The following is a 20,911-nucleotide window of genomic DNA, read 5'->3' as shown; positions in this document are numbered from 1 at the left end:
TCCAACAGAGAAAATTCAGCCTATGTATTACAAAACACAAAAGTGGGGCAAGAAGATTAACAAAAGAAAATATGTAAATAAAAAGTATGAAAAAACATGGTAGGAAAAACCTGAACAATAGTCTGCTAAATGTAGTGTAAATGAGTTAAACTCACAAAGTAAAATCCAAAGATTTTTTTGCATATTGGATAAAGCAACATCATTTACCAGTATACTATCCGAAACTGACAATAAACACACATTCCAACACCCCCCTTCCACACACAAATACACACAGAAAGACTGGGAGATGGGAATAAAATTCAAGAAAAGATAAAAGATTTTAGTGGCCAAGGCATGGCATTATGTATTGTGTACTGGTAAAAGTAACAATGGAAAAAGAATGTATATCTATCATAAGTATTTGTGAACAGACCCATAAAATAAATTAAATAAAGTGTACAAACTGTATGGAGAGTTAAATAAATCAATAGTTGTCGGGATGTAGGATAAGTTAGAATTTTAACGCAAATTATGAAAAAAGCATTTAAAAATTAGCAGATGCATCAAATATTTAAATAACACAATTTGTTCATTTGCATGTGCACATAAAACATAAATATCTCACTGGACAATAATACAGTTGAAATAAATAACATGGTAGATTAAAAATGGTTACATATTTATTTGACAATAACATATTGTCAAATAAGTTTTAGGCCCCCAAATAACAAAAGAATCTAAAGCAAATATAAAGGAAAACATTTTAAAAGTTCAGGATTGTTAAAATTATAAAACAAAACACACATAAGGGATTACTTAAACAGAAGTCACAAAGGATTAGGCTATAAAACCATTCATCATCGTTATATGTAAAAATATCTTAAACATTCCAAGTGGGAAACTGTATATAAATATTTTTTGATTTTTTACCAACAGCCTGTGAAACATTATTGTCCTTTCATATTTTAAAATAAAATTTAGTATAATCAAAATTATTTTAATTTCATCTTTTATAATATAAATTACCTGTATATTTAAATTTCAATACCACACAACAAATGTATAAATATTGGGTGATTTTATAAATATTTATTTATGCTTTTAAAAAAATGTTTCCAAGTTTGCATAAACTTAAGGGGTACAAGTACAGTTTTGCTACATGGATATACTGTGTGGTGGTGAAGTCTGGGCTTTTTGGAGAATTAGCACCAGAATAATGCACATTGTACCGAGGAAGAATTTTCTCATCCCTCACCCACTTTCCATTCTCCCACCTTTTAGTCACCAATGTTCATTATTCCACACTCAAAGTCCATCTGTATACTTTACTTAGCTTCCACTTATATGTGAGAATTTGATATTTAATATTGTTTCAGAATTGTTTCACTTAAGATAATAGACTCCAATTCCGTTCATGTTGCTGCAAAAGACATGATTTTATTCCCTTGTATGGCTAAAAATTTATTCCGTGGTGTATGTATAGTAAATTTTCTTTATTCATTCATCTGTTGATGGACACTTACGTTGATTATGTATCTTGGTTATTGTGAATAGTGTGATAAACATACAAGTTCAGGTACTTTTTTCTTGTAATTATTATTTTTTTTTTCTGAGTAAATACCAAGAAGTGAAATTGCTGAATCAGATAATATTTCTACTTTTAGTTATTTGAGAAATCTCCATACTTTTTTTGATAGAAGTTGTATTAATTTACATTTCTACTAACCGTGATAAGCATTCTTTTTTCTCTGCATCTTCACCAACATTTGTTATTTTTTGAGTTTTTAATAATAGTCATTCTGACTGGTATAATGATATTTCATTGTGGTTTAATTTGCATTTCTTTGATGATTAGTGATGTTGAGCATTTTTTTATATACTTTTTGTTCATTTGTATATCTTCTTTTGAAAAATGTCTATTCATGTTCTATGTGCACTTTTTAATGAGATTGTTTTTGTTGTGGTGGTGGTGGTGGCGGCGGTGTTTGAGTTCCTCGTATATTCTGGATATTAGCTCCCTATCAGATTCATAGTTTGCAAATATTTTCTTCCATTGTGCAGGTTGTCAGTTCACTCTATTGTTATTCTTTTATTCTATTGTTTCTTTTGCTGTGAAGATTTTTCTTTTAATTAAGTCCCATTTGTCTATGCTTGTTTTTGTTGCTTGTACTCTTGAAGGCTTAGTCATAATTTTTTTTTTTTTTTCCTAATCCAATATCCTGAAGAATTTTGCCTAGGTTTTCACCTAATATAATAATTTCAGGTTTTATATTTAAGTTTTTAATCTTGACTAGATTTTTATATGGTGAGAAATAGGGGTCTAGTTTCATTTTTCTGCTTATGACATTCGCATTTTCCCAGCACCATTCATTGAAAAGGGTGTCCTTTCCTCAGTGCATATTTTTGTCTACTTCGTCAAAGATAAGTTGGCTGTAGGTATTTGGTTTTATGCTGAGGTTCTCTATTTTGTTTAATTTATCTATGTTTCTATTTTTACAAGTACCATGCTGTTTTAGTTACCAAAGCCTTGTAATTTATTTTGAATTTGGATAATGTGATGTCTCTTGTTTTATTCTTTTTCCTTAGGATTGCTTTGGCTATTTGAGCTTTTTTGGGAGTTCTATATGAATTTTAGGATTTTCCCCTAATTCTGTGAAAAATAGTATCAGTATCCCTTCATAATAAAAACTTCAGCAAACTAAACATATAAGAAACATACCTCAAAATCATAAAGGGCATATGACAAACCCATAGCAAAAGTCATACTTAACGAGAAAAATTTGAAGGAAATTCCCCTAAGAAATGGAACAAGACAAGGATGCCCACTTTGACCACTCCTATTCAACAAAGTACTGGAAACCCCAGCCAGGATTCTGTGCTTGGCTTATTCCATTTAACATAATTACATCCAGTACCACCTATGTTGCTATCAATGACATAATTTCATTCTTTTTTATTGCTGACTAATATTCCATTATGTATGTATACTACATTTTCTTTATCTGTCTATCTGTTGATGGACAATTTTGGTTGATTCCATATCTTGGTTATTGTGACTAGTGCTGTGATAAATATAGAAATGCAGGTATTCCTTTGGTATACCGATTTTCTTACCTTTGAATAAATACCCAGTAGTGAGACTGCTTCATCCACTGGTAGGCTTATTGTTAGTTTTTTGAGGAGTCTCAAATAATGTACTTTTTGTTTTTTAACTCTGTAACTTGCCAATAGGTTACTCAGCAAAGTAACACAGTCCTCAATTATTCTTTCATTCTTCATATGGTGGACATAAATAATTTTGTACCTGGCATCCATTTCTAATCTTCTATTTTTGAACAGATTTTTATTATTATTTTTAAATGTATTCACTACATAATGAAAACACTTACATAGTTTTTGATAAGATAGTTTGGGGAGGAGAGATGGATAAATAGGTGGAACACAGGAGATTTGTAGGACAATGAGATAATTCTGTATGACACTGTAATGGGGGATACATGATATTACACATTTGGCAAAACTCACAGATCCATACAATGCAGAAAGTGAACATTAAAGTAAACTATAAACTTTAGTTAATAATAACAGATTAATATTGGTTAATCAATTATGACAAATGTGCCACACAAATGCAAGATGTTAATAAGGAGAGAAATTGAAGATGAGGGAAGTGTATGAGAACTATCTGTGCTTTCTGTTCAATCTTTCTATAAAATGAAAACTGCTCTAAAATATAGGCTATCAATAATAAAATAAACATGAAGCAATAGTGCAATTATGACATGGACTCTGGTTATTTCTAAATTGCTTTTCTTTGATGATTGCCATAGGTCCAACTGACGTTTCTGTCAATCAAACAGAAAAGGTAGTGTTTCTTACATTGGAAAATATATACTTGATTTTTATCATTGATTATGAAAAAAATTTATACTTTTTAAAATTGCTGTGATAGGTATCTAATGACCATAAGAAGAATCAGACTTAGGATAAAGGCAATGCTTTATTTATTTGTCAAGTCACTGAGCAGAGAAAAAAATGTGGTCTTTGATGATAACGTTTGATAGCTGAATGAAGCAACCACAAATACTGCCCTACATCTAATTTCATGTTTTGTAGCACAAAAATCTATTGTTTAAGCCACTTTAGTTACAGGCTTCATTTTCCTGCAGATGAAAGCATCCTGAATGATAGTACAATCTGTTTTTCTTATGCCTTTTTGAACATATTAGAACTTCTATTCCCTCTTTCCTTAACTCGCATTCTCTCCACTGATCCATATAATCTAGGATTTGAAAGAAACACAGAAAAACAAAATAAGACAAATGAATGTCAAATGTAAACCAAAAAAAAATAAAATTCTAAGCCCCCCCCCCCCCCCCCCGCCCCGGCAAACTGAATGTACCCTCCTCTAGGTCAAGGGGACCCAAACAAACCTGGAAATACTAGTTCAGGTCATGACAGGAAGAGGAGAGTTGGACATGTCTCATTTTGCTCTGTTTCTCTTGGAGTTTAGACACAATTGACAAGCATTAACATTAAAATGAAGTTCTTAAGACACATCTATCCTCTAGGAAGCCTGCTAACTGGAGGCTTCATCTCTTCATCTATATGACAAAAACCTTGGCTTCCACAAGCTCCCCTCTTCTTACCTTGGCTCAAGCTAATTTCAACTCTTCAAGCAGAGCTTAATCTTTTTAACCAATTGCCAAACAGGAAATCTTTAAATCCACCTATGTCCTGGAAGTTCGCCTGCTTTGAGATGTTGTGCCTCTTTGGACTTAAGAAATGTAGAAATGTGACAATACATGTACTGATGTATGTAATTGCCTGTAACTTCTATCTTCCTAAAATGTACAAAATCAAGCTGTTAAACCAACCTCCTTGGGCACATGTTCTCAGAACCTCCTGAGTCTGTGTGTTCTGGGTCATGATCCTTAACCTTGGCAAAATAAACTTCTAAATTAATTGAGACCTGTCTCAGATACTTTCTGGCTTATACCAATAATCCAGGCACCAGAAATCTATATTAATATATCTAAGACCCAACACTTGTGATATAGTTTGAATATTTGTCTCCCAATCTCATGTCCACATTTGATCCTCAATGTTGCAGGTATGGGATAGTAGGAAGTATTTGGGTCATGAGGGCAGATTCCTCATGAATGGCTTAGTGGCATGGGTAGAACTACTTTTTTTTTTTTTTTTTTTTAAAGAGCTCTGCACCTCCTCTTGCCTTCTCTCTTGCTTTCTTCCTCTCGCCATGTGATGCCTGCCCTCTTTTACTGCCTGCCATAAGTGGAAGCTCCCTGAAACCCTCACCAGAAGCAGATGATGGTGCCATGCTTCTTGTACCTGTAGTAACTCATATGGATACAGGAATGTTATAGTCACCTTGGAGCAGGATGGTCACAAATGGTTTTAGCTTCAAGTCTGATAGTTCTTTTTTTCTATTCCCTTTATTTCCTGAAAAATGTTAAATTAGTAAATAAGCATGATTAAATTTAGTTTCAATATATTTGGCAAAATTTTTAATGATGATGATGTTTACTGCTGTTTACTTCATACCAGGAGACACAAAATGATTGATTCTCCCACTTTTAATAATGCTATGCACATTTATTTATAATGCTATAAAATTAACTTTATAACATTTTCTGGCATATATTGCCTGTTCAAAATCAGTAGTTTTCATATACTGTATGACAACAGTATGCATCATGAATGTTAGAGTTAAGTAGAAAAACAATGAGCCATCAGTTCATCTCACTGCAATTAGTCAGTCAACTTTCAACAGAAATTAACTTCATTTAAACATTAAAAAATGTATATTATTGAGGGGACATATATCTTTTTTTCTAAATCACAGTCATGTACTGCATAAAGACCTTTGAGTCAATGACCAACAGCATATAAAATAGGATCCCCTCAGATCACAATGAACCTAAAAGTTTTCTATTGACTTGACATTGTAGCCATCCTAAAGTCATAGTGCAACACATTACTCATTTGTTTGCAATGATAGTGATGTAAACAAACCTGTTGTACTTCCAGTCATATAAAAATTTAACACACAATTTTGTATAGTATATAATACTTGATTATGATAATAAATGGCCGTGCTGCTGGTTTATGCAGTTGCTATATGATTCTTTTTATCATTAAAACATATTCCTTCTCTTATAAAAAGAAGTTAACTGTAAAACAGCCCAGGCAGATCCTGCAGGATGTATTCCAGAGGAAGGCATTATTATAAAAAATATCAGCTCCATGCATGTTATTGCCCCTAAAGGCCTTCCAGTGGGATAAGATGTGGAGGTGCAGACAGTGACTTTGATAATCCTGACCCTGTGTAAGCCTAGGCTAAGGTGTGTGTTTGTGTCGTAGGTGTTAACGAAAAGGTATAAAATATAAAAGAAAATAAGATTCATATTAAAAAAGTGTATAGAATAAGGATATAAATAAAGAAAATATTTTTGTACAGCTGTACGATGTGTGTTCTAAGCTGCATTATTACAAAAGCGTCAAAAAGTTTAAAAAATAAAAAGCATAATAAAGTAAAAAAAATACAGAAAGCTAAGGTTAACTTATTATTGAATAAAGCAAATATTAAAAATAAATTTAGTGTAATCTAAATGTACAGTGTTTATGAAGTCTGTAATAGTATACAGTAATGTCCTAGCCCTTCACATTCACTCATCACTCATTCACTGAGTCACCCAGAGAAACTTCTAGTCCTGCAAGCTTCATTTATAGTAATTACCTCATTCAGGTAGTTACTACTTGTCTTTAAAAAATATTTTATACTATATTTTTATTGAACGATTTCTATATTTAGTTATGTTAAGATACACAGATACTTAACATTGTCTTACACTCGCCTTTAGTATCAGTACAGCATCATGCCTAGTTTGCAGTCTCGGATTAATAGGCTATGGCATACAGCCTAGCTGTATAGTAGGCAATAACATCTAACTTTGTGTAAATACACTCTATGATGTTTGCACAACAACAAGATCACCTAATAACACATTTCTCAGGATTTATTACCATTGTTAAGGAATGCATGACTATATTGAATTTAATTGTGGCTCACTGAATTATAGACCATGAAGACTCTTGTATTGTAAAATATATAAAAGCATAGACATTAACAAATGAGTGATATCAATAAATTTTAGAAGAAAGCATAAAATGTAGTAGAGAAAAATTCATATATCTCTGATATGACAATTATGATATTTTATTTTTATGCCCTTTATGCCAACATATTTATGTGTACATTACATAATTATAAATGTACTTGGTGTATAGTTGCACAATAATTTTTAATATTTCATTTGGATATTCACTGATGTGTATGCTAACAAAAACAGCAAAATTTAATAAAGTAGCTATAAATAAAATATTATATACTCATTTCACAGTTCTGCTATTTACAATTAGCTCAGTGTAAGATTAAACTTGCTAACATTTAATACATTGCTCAATACATATTAAATGCATTCTGTAATTAATTTTTGTATTTCTTCTGATCAGAAACATGTAATCAGTTTACCTTAGGTTAGGAAATGTTTATGACTGAAATAGAACAGTCTGAATACCCTTTGTAAATTATGTTTTTAAGTTTAAATACTATTTGCATACGAATCCTGGCTTTACCACTCACAAATGATGAGATCTTGAAGACATTAGTTCACTTGTTCATTTAAAATATCTTGATGATAATTCCTACCTCAGAGTATATTATATTAAAGACAAAATATAACAATATATGTAAAAGTTCCTCTCCATTGCCTAATACTAAATCTAAATTCACAATTTAATATTCACAGAATGCTAACCCTCATTATTTTTGAATCTAAAATAAAGTGGGAAAACATTACTAATTAAACAAAACACACCTTATGTGTCAGAAATATAATTTCACTTACACATAGTATGTTAATTTTTTTAAAGGTTACTAATTAGCAGAAACTCTCTTGGTTATTCTATGATTCAGAATATAAAATTTATACATTTATATGGAGGCTTATTTGCACATACATATTTATAAGTATTTACACTTATATTGCATATTGCATATACATGCATATTTATATATATATAAGGAGTAGCTGATGCTCCTTGAATCTTTTTTGCTTTATTTTTTATATCTAAATTTTTAATTCAATAGTCAAGTGGGAGATTATTAGGTGCTTTTTCTTGGTGATCTTTCACTTGCAGAGATATAAGACTAAGCTTAGACTCATGACTAGGTTGGACGTTTTATACATCTATTTTCTCAGAATCTAATGAAGAAATGGGTCAATGCCTTCCTATCAGCCATAATTTTTTATTTTTTTTTTAGCATTTACTTTCCCCCCAATACACATTTCTTGGATTGAAACTTATAACTGATGTTTAGATTTTCTACAAGTAAATTGGTATGTTTATTTTCTTTAGATAGATTTAGCGATCCATATTAGATGTAATAATTTATCAACTCTAGATTTGAATCTTGAACGTTTTGTGCTTGAAGATGCCTAGGTATGGAACACATCAAAATAAATATAAGTGAGATTTCCTGGAATTAGGAAAATAACATAAAATGTGTGTGTTTAGAGTAAACATTCATTAAAGTTTCTGTATTGTTATTTCTATGAGTATTGTAGTATGAGTTAATCACTTAGCACAATGGTTCCAAGTAAAAGTCTCATATATACTCGACATTCATCTATATTTTACAATTTAATGCACTTTTTAAAAAGTCTTAAGTTAATATTTTGTTTTAGTATTTAAATTGAAACACTAAAATAAAACCTTAGCTACAAAAGCAAATTTTGTGCATATATAGAGGCAAAATAAAATATATTTTGTGTGCTTGTTGCACACTCTAAGTTAATGGAGAATGACTTATTTTTGCTGTAAACTTTATTAAATAACAAGATATGTCTTTGTCTCTAAAATACAGAATGAATCTTTTATTCCATAGAGTAAGTATAAGATAAAATGAGATTATATATAATAAAACATACATTGAATTCCTCTAAGAGCAGAGAATAAATTTGAATCTGTAACTACAAAACAGTTTTTTTATAGTTAGATGACATATTACATTATGGAAGTTGGGACATGCATCGTAAATTATTACACTGTTGTTGCAACACTGCACATGAAATAGATTGTGTCAGCCAGCATTTGAGCAATTACAATTATCCAGAAATTGTAAAATCCAGATTTTTGGTTGTACCTTGTAGTAGAGCATATCATATTGTTTATTGAAATGAGAGATAATAATTTAGCTGAAAACTATGAGAACAATTAAGTTAATATTTTGTTTAAAAAAAAGCAAATAATTATCTTAAAGTCTTGTCTTAATGTGGGTAGAGGCACTATGGTGTGGTATGAAATGACTTTCAAAAGTCAATGTTATTCAGATGCAAGTCATATAATATACAGTTATATATTATACATAAAGACCAAATTATAGATAAATATATGTACAACATAATGAACATACATATACAATATATCTAAATTGTACACATACCATATAATGAACAAATATGAATTACAAAGTTCAATAAGTATGCACTCTAGTAACTGCTAATCAAATCTAGATACACAATATTTCTATTTTACAGAAATTTTCCTCATGTCATATTGAAATTTATTTTCTTCCTTTACACCTTATACAACCTGAGTAAACAATGATCTTTTTGCTATCAGTATGCAAATAAAATCATCTAATTTATACTTTTTAGTGTTTCAGTTTCTTTTCAACATAATGGCTTGGAAAAGTCACCCATGCTTTTGAAATTTGCTGTTAGTTTTTTTTAATGGCTGTGCTGTGTTCCATGGTGTGCATATATCTGTTGGTTTATCCATTCATCTGTTGAGGAATAACTGGGCCATTTCCAGTTTGGGCCATTATTGCAAGGTGTTATCAAAATCTGTATAAAAGTTTTTGTGTTGTTGTTGTTGTCATTGTTTATATATGAATGTCTGTTTTCATTTCTTTCTGGTGAACTCCTAGGTTGAGCAATTGATGGAACATGTGGTAATTGTTTAATTTCAGAAAGTACCAAACTATACTCCAATACTGCTGTATTAACTTTAGAGTTCTACCAGTAATGTATGGCAGTTCCAATTGTTTAAAATATTGCAAATATTTGTTACGATTCCTTTTAAATTTTAATTATAGTCACACTGGTAGGCAGTTAGTATTGTCTCATTGTGCTTTTCATTTGCATTGCCTTTTATAACAAGTGACAGTAAGCATTTTAATATTGCACTTATTAGGCTTACAATTTGATTTAAAACATTATTTTTATATAAATATTGCTAGATTTAATTTGTTAAATTTTTTTTGAATACTTGTTGAGAATTTGTTGCCTATATTTATGAATAAAAGATATTCTTTCCTTATGATATCTCTGTCAGCTTTTCGTATTCAGGTTATAAGATTTTTATAACATTTTATAAATGTTATAGAAGAACGTTATAAATGTTGAGAAAAGTTCCATTTTTTATTTTTTATTTTCTGAAAGAGTTTGGGCATTACTGACATTACGTTTTTGCTTTAAAATGTTTCATAGAAGGCAGCAGTGAAACGCTGAATGTACATTTTCCTCATGAGAAAATATTTGATTTAAATGGTTTACTAAATATATGAATATTCAGATTTAATATTTCTTCATTAAATGTTGTGAAGTTGTGGTTTCTAAGGACTTGCTTATTTAATTTATGTTGGTGAAACGCTTAGGACAATTTTGATCATAATATTTTATTGTTGTGCTTTTAATGTTGGCAGGAGTTATAGTGATACCTTCTTTCATTTCTGTTACTGGTACTTTATGTGTGTGTGCACTTGAGTGTGTGTGTTTCTCATTTGTCTTCATTAATCTTTCCATTGTTTTAGTTATCTTGTTAACTGTTCCAAGCTCTAATTTTTTAAAATTGTATTTATCTCATCTTATTTTGGTTTCAATTAGCTTATATTTTCTTGTTTCTAAAGTGACCACTTGGATAACACATTCTAAACTTTTCTTGTTTCTCAAGATGGAGAACCTTGTAATTTCCCTACCCATCATATTTTCATAGTATCTTCTTAGGTTCCATCAGGGGCATATGAAATGGTAAGGCATGGTGAATGTGATCTCTACAGGAAAGGCAGAGTTTGAATATTGAATCTTGTCAAGTTAAAAGAGTAAGATAAGTACCTTGGGCACCTCATCGATTCTCTGTAAAACAGCATATATTTAATCCGATTTTCATGATCTTTGTTTTATTCTCAACTATGTTGTGGTCAATTTCTGGTAAGTCTTGTGTAGCCTCACCCTGCCAATATATCAAGCAGTCCTCTACCAAGGACTGTTGGGAAATCACCTTACAGTCGCAGGTCCTTCTTCGCTGGCATCTGTCTCATGTCACAGACATGTCTCTGTTCCTAACTTTGATCTGTACCTTCTGTATTCAGTGGATTTCTCTGGCACACCATTTAGTTTGGAATTCAGCACCCTTCATTGAAGGGTTGGAATTTCCCCTGTTAGTAAGCCAGGGTAAAAATGGGATTCATCTTATGTGTTTTCCTCTAATAATTTTATAGTCTCTGTTGCCTCAAAACACCTATATATTTTGCCCATTGTTATGGTTATTTAGCCTGGGGTGCTAGTCCAATACTAGTTACTGCATCATAGTTGGAAGTAGATGTTCCCCTAGATGATTTTTAATTATGCAATAAAAGACTTTCCAAAGTAACATAAGATAGTGAAGATAGTGAAATGGGTCATAAATCAATTGTGACCCATTAATAGACATGGTACAAATGTTTAATAAGACTATTATAATTCTATTACAATTTGTTTTCTAATTTCTAAATTTTTACATCATTCTCCAGTATGAACAAAATAGCACTCTAATGAATTTCTAAATTATCTGTTTCACCGTATGTATCACTTAGAAAAATGTATCTTCAAGGGGAAAGAAAACTTTCATACATTTAGAGGTACACTAGTATGAAATGTTACAATTTGCATGAATGGTGACTTTAATTTATAAGCAGTGATTTGATTCACCTACCAAGGCACTAAAATCTTTAATAGAACTTGCTCTGTCATTATTATTCATTATTCATAAAGTGATGCAAATGGAATTAGAGCCTTAGAAAGGTTAAGATACAGATAAATCCATGCCCTAAAGAACTTGTAACTTAAAGATCCTTTCAATAAACTGCCCATCACCCAACCCCTGGGCACTCATTAGAATAAGACAGCTTGTGATCACTATTCCATTTGGCATTCAAAATAGAAGTTATAATTCAAAAGTATATTTTAAAATTTGAAAACAAAATGTATAATACTCTGCTAGATCTACATAATCTTCTTAGGTTTAAAGTATAATATAAATATTACCTGAATAGTTTATGGTATAGCAGAAGAGTAATATTTCATTTCCAATTTAATATTATGCCAGTTTTTTTTCTATGTCAACTAGAACTGGAAGCAGAGGTAGAGCTACTCCTCCATACTTGAACAATTGGACTGAAATAAATAAACTTGATTTTTGCCTGTACCTTCATAGCTTAATGAAGATCATTTTCCCTGATTCTGATCACTGGGCCATGTCTACAGAGTGATTTCCTGTCTTAGTTATTGCTATTTTGTGACTTACTGTAATCTTCATAAGTAAATGAGATAAATCAGAATAGTTTAAAATTTTATAAAAATTAATATCTTAAAGAATATTGGAATCTCTACAGCAACTTCATTTAGAACTTATCTTTCAGATTAGGGTGGAATGAACAAATTCCTTATACAATATTAAGAATGTAGAAAATCCTTTTCTTTAGTTAATTCTATTCTATAGATGTTCGAAAACAATTCTACTTAAAACTTCATCAGTTGAGAATAACATGGTTTTCTTTTTAAATAAGTGTATAAGTGGAGAGTCTCATATTTTTCAACAGCTACCTGAAAATGTTCTGGCCGGGTGCGGTGGCTCACGCCTGTAATCTCAGCACTTTGGGAGGTCGAGGCCAGCGGATCACGAGGTCAGGATATCGACACCATCCTGGCTAACATGGCGAACCCCGACTCTACTGAAAATACAAAAAATTAGCCGGGCGTGGTGGCGGGTGCCTGTAGTCCCAGCTACTGGGAGAGGTTGAGGCAGGAGAATGGCATGAACCCGGGAGGCGGAACTTGTAGTGAGCCAAGATTGCACCACTGCACTCCAGCCTGGGGCGACAGAGCGAGGCTCGGTCTCAAAAAAAAAAAGAAAAAAAAAGAAAAAAAAAGAAAAACAAAGAGAAAGTTCTGTTTCAAAGCAAATGCTAAACTATTTTTTAAGAGTTTCAAAGTGAGAGCAGAATCATCTCATTCTATGGAATTTTGGAGTTTTTTGGCCTAATGCTTCTGACAGTGTGGATAAAACTCCATCCCAAGGAACCCAGGGAGAAGGTAGAAAAGGCAGGGTTCAGGAAGCAGTAGCTAAAAAGTAGGGGTCCTGTTGCTTGTAGGAAGAGCATCTACTCTTGTTTCTGAGGGTGTTCCAGTCTTCCATCCTCCTTATTTACACCTAGAAGGCACCGTACCAAAAATAAGGACTCTAGCATCACTGACTAGAGTTGAAGATAAAAGTTTGGTGATCAAAGAAGTTTAAACTCTTGTTTTTCTGTATTATATTCTGTAATGTATGATCTCTTTACAACACTTTTACACAATTACTTAGTATTCACACTTTTTTGACTTTACCCTTCTTTTGGAATTTTCCTCTCTTCCAACTGGCATGGTAAATGGAGACTAAAGCTTCCTTTACCTCAGGAAGGCTCTTCTATATAAAGGAAAGGAATATTTAGGCCAGCTCTGTTCTATGCTAGGTTTTTGGGGAAAAATCATTTTATTTTGGTGCTATCTTTCTGAAAGACTTTCCCCAATTTGTTTTTCTGATCAAGTTGCAAAATTTCAGGGGCCAAGGTTAAGACAGGGGCCTAATGGGATGCTTGGAGGGTCAAGGTCAAATCTAGAACTGAGCACATTTGGGGTTTTAATTTCAGACATAGGGGATAAAGCACTCTCATAACTAACAGTATTTTTTGTTTGGAACATCCCTTACATTGTTGAGTTTTTAAATCTGTAGTGGAAGGAGTGAAGTGGAGAATTCTGAGAAGACGAGAGATCTTGACATTGCTAACATTCTTTACTAGAGAAGAGCTAACAAAAGGAGATAGTGTAAGTTATTAATTTTCAAGTTTACAGCCCGTTATTTTAAATATGGGGATTTTTTTTCTATATGGACCATGAGAACTTTAGAGTTGAATCTGCAGCCTGGTAATAGCATAACCCTAAAACATCACAGTTGTCAGGACTTTTTAAAAGTCTGGTAGTGGGACCTTAAAATTGGAAAAATTCTAAGGACTGCTTTATATTTTAATATATTGAGGTACATCCTAATAAAATATAAATGGGTACTATACAGGACACAATGTAAATAAAGTAATTTTAAGTGAAAGTAAACCACAAAACAACTCATACAATGTGATTTAAACACAAAAACACATACACACACACACACACACACACATTAAATTGAAATATATGTGTGGCACATAAACATTTTAAGTCCTCCAAAACTTTGCAAACTGTGAAGCCGAAAATATTGAATACACTGGATTTCATTGATTTTTGAGTTCTACCTTACCTTGCATTTTGCCACTTCCAGTGTCGGAAATGTGTTTAAAAATAGATTGTGTATTACAGTTTAATAAGTACAGTTTTTTTTTTTTTAACTCAATGGTAGATTTAATAACACTAACATCCTAGAGCTGAAAAAATGCTATTCTTAATCTGAATGTTCTTATTTCTACCTGATAGCAAAACACAATCTCGTCACTTTTTCTCATTCCAGAACAAATTTTATGTTAATTCTGTTTTTTTTTTTTTTGGCTTAAGCATTTTCCTCTATTAATCTGTCCCAGAGTAACTTTTCCTCCTACCCCCTGAGGATGTTTGTCAATGTCCGGAAACTTTTTTGACTATCATACCGGTATCTACAATTATCCAGTCTAAACTGTCAATAGAATCATGTTTGAGAAATCCTGACAAGAAAATTCTCTGTTGTGGGTAGCAAAACTTGTCCCCCACCAAAATTATTCAGACCCTGGGGTATGAGTCACTTATAAGATAATATAGCATTTCACCATTTCAAATAAACACAAAAACAAAACAACAATGCAAATCTCATAACACATTGTGGTAGTAGTGAGCTAGAACATAGCAACTGTGCCACCATTTGTACTGAAATAGAGTTTTTTCGATTTTGATTCTCTAGAATCTCCTAAAAAGCATTAAAAATGCTGATGTCTCAGTGCCGTCTCCAGAAATTCTGAAGTAGTTTGGGCACTGGGATTTTTAAAACTCTCCCAGTTATACTAAGCCAAGGTGATAGCAATACAATTCTGTAATGTCTCTCTCTTTGTAACTAGATGGAAAAATTATTTTAAGTCAAATCAATGTATTTTGAACTCTAATATTAAGCTGATAAATTTTGAACATATAAGTTTAGAGAAATGGCATTTTATTTCCTACTTTTCTAGGTAGGAAATGTTGGTCCCATTTCTTATAGCCTGGGAGAAACTCTGAGAAAAGAAAATGTTGGAGATTCAATGCTACATGTTACAGCCCACAAGTGCCACACTGTCAATAGAGGCTCAAGAGAAATTCCTTATTTTTCTCAGAAAAAAGCCCAATGCCTGACTGATATTACTGTAATTTGGAGGATAATGCAACTATATTTCCACTGTGAATTCTTCAATGAAATGTTGTAACACATTGTGCTAATTGTAGTACTGTAATACACCGAGATTGGTGTGTGTGGAATTTTTCTTTGTACTTGTATGTATATTTATATTAAGTATACAAGTATATATTAAGTGTATATGTGTACTTAACATTTATTATATATAATATTTGAGTTTATATGATATATTAAGATTATAATTATAATTCATATAAATATATATAATATAAAATCTGCTAATTTACATGGAAACTGATTCAATGTTTTATGCATCTGTGCCAGAGTGAAAGACAGTGTTATTAATTTAAGGATAAAAATTTAGGGAAGAGATAAATAATTTAGTGCTAGATCTATTGAGTTTTATTTGTCTGTAAGATATTCTGATGGGCAGTATGATTAGGCAGTTAGAAATGTATAACATAGTTTATAATATGTTCAAGCTATTAATATAAACTTAACAATCATCTATAGTCAGATGGTGCTAACAATTTAACAATAAGTGGTAGTTTACAGTGGAAAACTTCAAAATGGAATAAGGAAAATGGCAAGAGATGTTATTCAGAGGGGAATCACTGCATTTGTATGGTGAGAAGTGAAAAAGAACAAATAAACACAGAAGGTACACTCAGAAGACAAGGAATACAATCGGTAATCACCTGCCACAGAAGGCAATAGAGGAGACTATTTTAAGATGAATGGAGATAATAAATTGGCACAAGGCTAAAAGGAAATTAAAAATGATGACAAAAGAAGATGGGTTATTGACTTTGGCATATAGGAAGTTATTAGTGATTTTTGTGATAATAGCTGTGTAAATGGGTGAGTAAAATTGAAACAGCCAGGGCAAACGAGTCAATAAGTGAAGGCCTTACAGACAGATTATGCTACCATATGTTGAGTAATACAAAGGAAAAATGAAAGGAAAGTAGCTTGAGGTGATAGCTGTGTACAAAGAAAGTATGTATTTGCTTGCTTTAAAGATTTTTAATCCTTATTTTAATATATTTAAAATATTGAAGACAGCTTAATTGTGACCAAAAAAGGGGAGCAGTAAGACATTAAAAATGAAGATTAAAGGTTAAACAGATAATTGATATAACTCTAATAAATAATTTACAAAACAAGTTACTATTGCATAGTGGTGAGAAGCATTGGTGATCAGTTAGCTTTAGCTAAAAATAGTTACTTCAATGGTAAGGGAAAGAAGTAGTGAAAATGGAATCTGAAATGTCATGTTAGAGGCAATGTAATCTGCTAACGGTGAGATGTCTGGGTATCTTTTCACAGAATTAGTTTGGATTCGATGTGCATTGAATGCCTACCACTATCTAGATAAAGTAGTAATACTGAGGGTACAATGTGATGCATGGTGACAGTCCACACATGTCATACACTCCACTGAAAGGTACCAAAATGTTTCTCATTTTTTAAGATACAATTTCAGTATTTGAAATGATATCATTATGATTTTAGGGTAAAGTGATATACAGACTTCAAAAGTGAAATAAAAATGTTGAATTTTAAATTAATAAATATTTTTTAAAACATTTTAAAATATTGAATGCATATAAAATGCTCCTAAATAAACATTTGGCAGAAATTTAGGATTCACTAAGAATTACTTTTTTGTGTTAAAATATTTTCTTTATAATTACCATTTATTCTTGAATATAAATTAAAAGCTTTAACTAATTTGGGGGAAAAAAAAAAAAAACTAAATGTTTATCCTTGGGGCATCATAATTGGCCAGAAACCTACTTTTTCAAAACTGGAAAGTACGTGATGAATACAAATTAATTTTCTCTTCCAGTGAGCAATGAGAAATACAGTTTTGAAATAGCTCCTGCTGTGTGAAGCAAAGGCTTTCCTCCTCCGTGGGATCATGGCTGAGGTTTTCAGAAATCCATAATTAGCACAAAACACTTTAAAGACAAAGCCAAAGTAAATTATGATGGAATTGATCATAGTATTTTCCTTTTGTGCCTCCTTTTCCCTGCTATTTCAATACTAGTTACCATTTCCTTGGTTGCCTATGGGAAATAACTTTCATCTGCTGATCAAGTTAAAATTAATTAAACATTTTTATGTGAAATTTTATATGTGAACCTATAGAGTCAAATAAAACTAGAGAAGGCATATCATACTGCAAGAAATAAAGTCTTCATTGTGTGTGTGTGTGTGTGTGTGTGTGTGTGTATATATATATATATTTCCTTTTACTTTTCTTTTCTTTTTTTTGGGATGAAGTCTCATTCTGTCACAGAGGCTAGAGTGCAGTGGCAATTCTCCTGCCTCAGCTTCCCAAGGAGCTGGGATTACAGGTGTCTGCCACTATGTCCAGCTATATACATATACATATATATATATATATATATATATATAATACATATATATATATGTTTTTGTTTTTCTTTGTTTGTTTGTTTTTTTAGTAGAGATGGGGTTTCGATATGTTGGCCAGGCTGGTTTCAAACTCCTGACCTGAAATGATCCACCCGCCTTGGCCTCCCAAAGTGCTAGGATTACAGGTGTGAGCCAGCAAAAATTGTCTAAAGCACCAAATTACTTCTTTCCTGAAATTAACAATTAAGTGATTTACTTTTCTATTCGGTTTTGATCTTGCAAAAATCACAGTTTAAGATTACACATGTTCTGTTCATGTGGGTGTAAACAATGTCGAACAGTCAAACTCTTCATAGGTACACAGGAGGATACACAGAAGGCTTAAAAATCAGCCTCTCTTTCAGCATAGACATTGTCTATATGGTAATGGAGTCATGCTTAGAAGGCTTTGAAGTCAGTGATTGGAATTTGCACATTGTATTTCCATATTATTAGGTTGGTGTAAAAGTAATTGTGGGTTAGTTGTTACTTTATTATTTATTTATTTATTTGTTTATTTATTTTATTATATTATACTTTAAGTTCTAGTCATTACTTTTACTAGCAGAAGCTGCAATTGCTTTTGCAGCAACTTACTTGTACATGCTTGGCAATTTACATGCCACTGAAGTTTCTCCAGTGGCAATTAAAAACATTCGCTGATTTTTTTTTTTGTAGTATTCATATAATCAATAGTACAAGAACACTAATAGTTGTCATCAATTATTATAAAAAAGTAATAGTAACAATAGTAATGAAGACAGCAATAATAAAAATGGAGCTTCTTTTTCTTGTAATGCAAGGGCTAAATTATGCAGAACAAATTTGTGGGTATTCAGAAGTAATTGCTCATAATCTTATTTAAGATTTGTTTTTGAAATTAGTTTCTAAAATTGTCACCCAATTTGACTTAGTTTTCTGGTTGACTAATTGACCATTTATCACCTTCAGTACTCCAACAATGCTGTTGTTATCACCTCTTGTTTCAAGACCATGAGTGGAGAGAAACAAGTGCATGCTCTCCTACAGTAGAAAATGAAGTCACAATGGGGCTATGGTACATATGTCTTCCATATGACTCATTTATGAGGGATAACTGAGAATACCATACAAATGGAAATAGACACCAACCTAAGTAATGTGTTATCCTCTGCAGATATTCTACTGCATCTAATTCAAGCCAGATTTAAATACAGACAGAATAGATAATTGTATAGGATTTAAACTTTGGAGTGAAATTAAACATTCTCCAGGTAATTAGCCATTGCCAACCTAGAAAGATTTTTTTCTTTTACTCATTTTCTTTTTTTTTTTTTTTTTTTTTGAGACGGAGTCTCGCTCTGCCGCCCAGGCTGGAGTGCAGTGGCCGGGTCTCAGCTCACTGCAAGCTCCGCCTCCTGGGTTTACGCCATTCTCCTGCCTCAGCCTCCCAAGCAGCTGGGACTACAGGCGCCCGCCATGTCGCCCGGCTAGTTTTTTGTATTTTTTTAGTAGAGACGGGGTTTCACCATGTTAGCCAGGATGGTCTCGATCTCCTGACCTCGTGATCCGCCCGTCTCGGCCTCCCAAAGTGCTGGGATTACAGGCTTGAGCCACCGCGCCCGGCCTCTTTTACTCATTTTCAAAGGTGTGACTCATTACTAGCCAATTATTAGGCTTGCTTGTGTTCAGTATCCTGTGAGCTACTTCTTAACTGTATTATCTAGATAACAATTTCAATGTATTGGATGATCTTATAATTACCCCTCAGAAGTACTGAAGATATATAATGTTTTTGTACATATCCAATGATAACAAGTCAATCCCTAAAGACTTTTCAGTGATATTTATAATATATATTTAATATTCTCTAAGTTTCACTATACTTCAAATTGACTAATATGAATGTGCATGTGTGAGTGTGTGTTTGTGAGAGAGAGAGAGAGAGAGAGAGAAGGGGATAAAGTTTTAGAAGTTTAGAAATTGATCTCAGATAAAAACACTAAAGATATGCAGCAGAAAAAAAAACACTTTCAAGATCAGCTCTTTTACTTCACTTTATATGTTTTTTTTTTTATTTTGCATAGTATATGGATAGGTACCCTTTTGATTTCCTAAAATTTTCATATAGATATAAACTTCAAATTAGAAAATCAGAAATAACTGATACTATGATGTGCTGCCTTTGAATGCAATCGCAGATTTATTTACCATTCATAGGATATCATTGGCAGCTCTGACGTCAGGGTATAAAATAAAGAAAATTAAACATTTATTTGACTTTGTATTTTCTATTGAATACAGACAGCATCACTCTATGTCTTGGCGTTATAACAAAGCAAGATACGGCAAGGTACTTGGTCAGATAATTTAGAAAGTATTGATGAAAGTTTGATAATAGAATACTGATGTTCCATGATTGAAAGTAAAATACATGAAATCATTGGGTGGGCAAGAGAAGGTTATTATAAATTGTGTCTAAATTATTTGTTCAATACTATGGATCTCTGAGAATAACTTTGTTATGCTTGCTTGGGAAAAAGGTATCCAGCTCAGAGCTCAGCTGCGGTTGTTTATTGGTCATCAGATTATTCCATCTAGACGACTACAGGCATGAACCTACCCTTTTCCTAAAGCATCTTTCTGGCTTACTCAGGAGTTTTGTTTCTCTTAGGCCCAGTAGATGGCACTTATATGCTATTCCAATCAAACCAAATAGAAATAGTTTCAACTGCCAGTCTCAGCTGAATCATATCATCATCTGAGCTTTTTCTTTCTTTCCTAGAACTAT

This window comes from Trachypithecus francoisi, unplaced genomic scaffold (genome assembly GCF_009764315.1).
Source record: "Trachypithecus francoisi isolate TF-2019V2 unplaced genomic scaffold, Tfra_2.0 Lachesis_group18, whole genome shotgun sequence".
NCBI lineage: Eukaryota > Metazoa > Chordata > Mammalia > Primates > Cercopithecidae > Trachypithecus > Trachypithecus francoisi.
The sequence above is the reverse complement of the archived record's forward strand: the minus strand, read 5'-3'. Positions refer to the sequence as shown.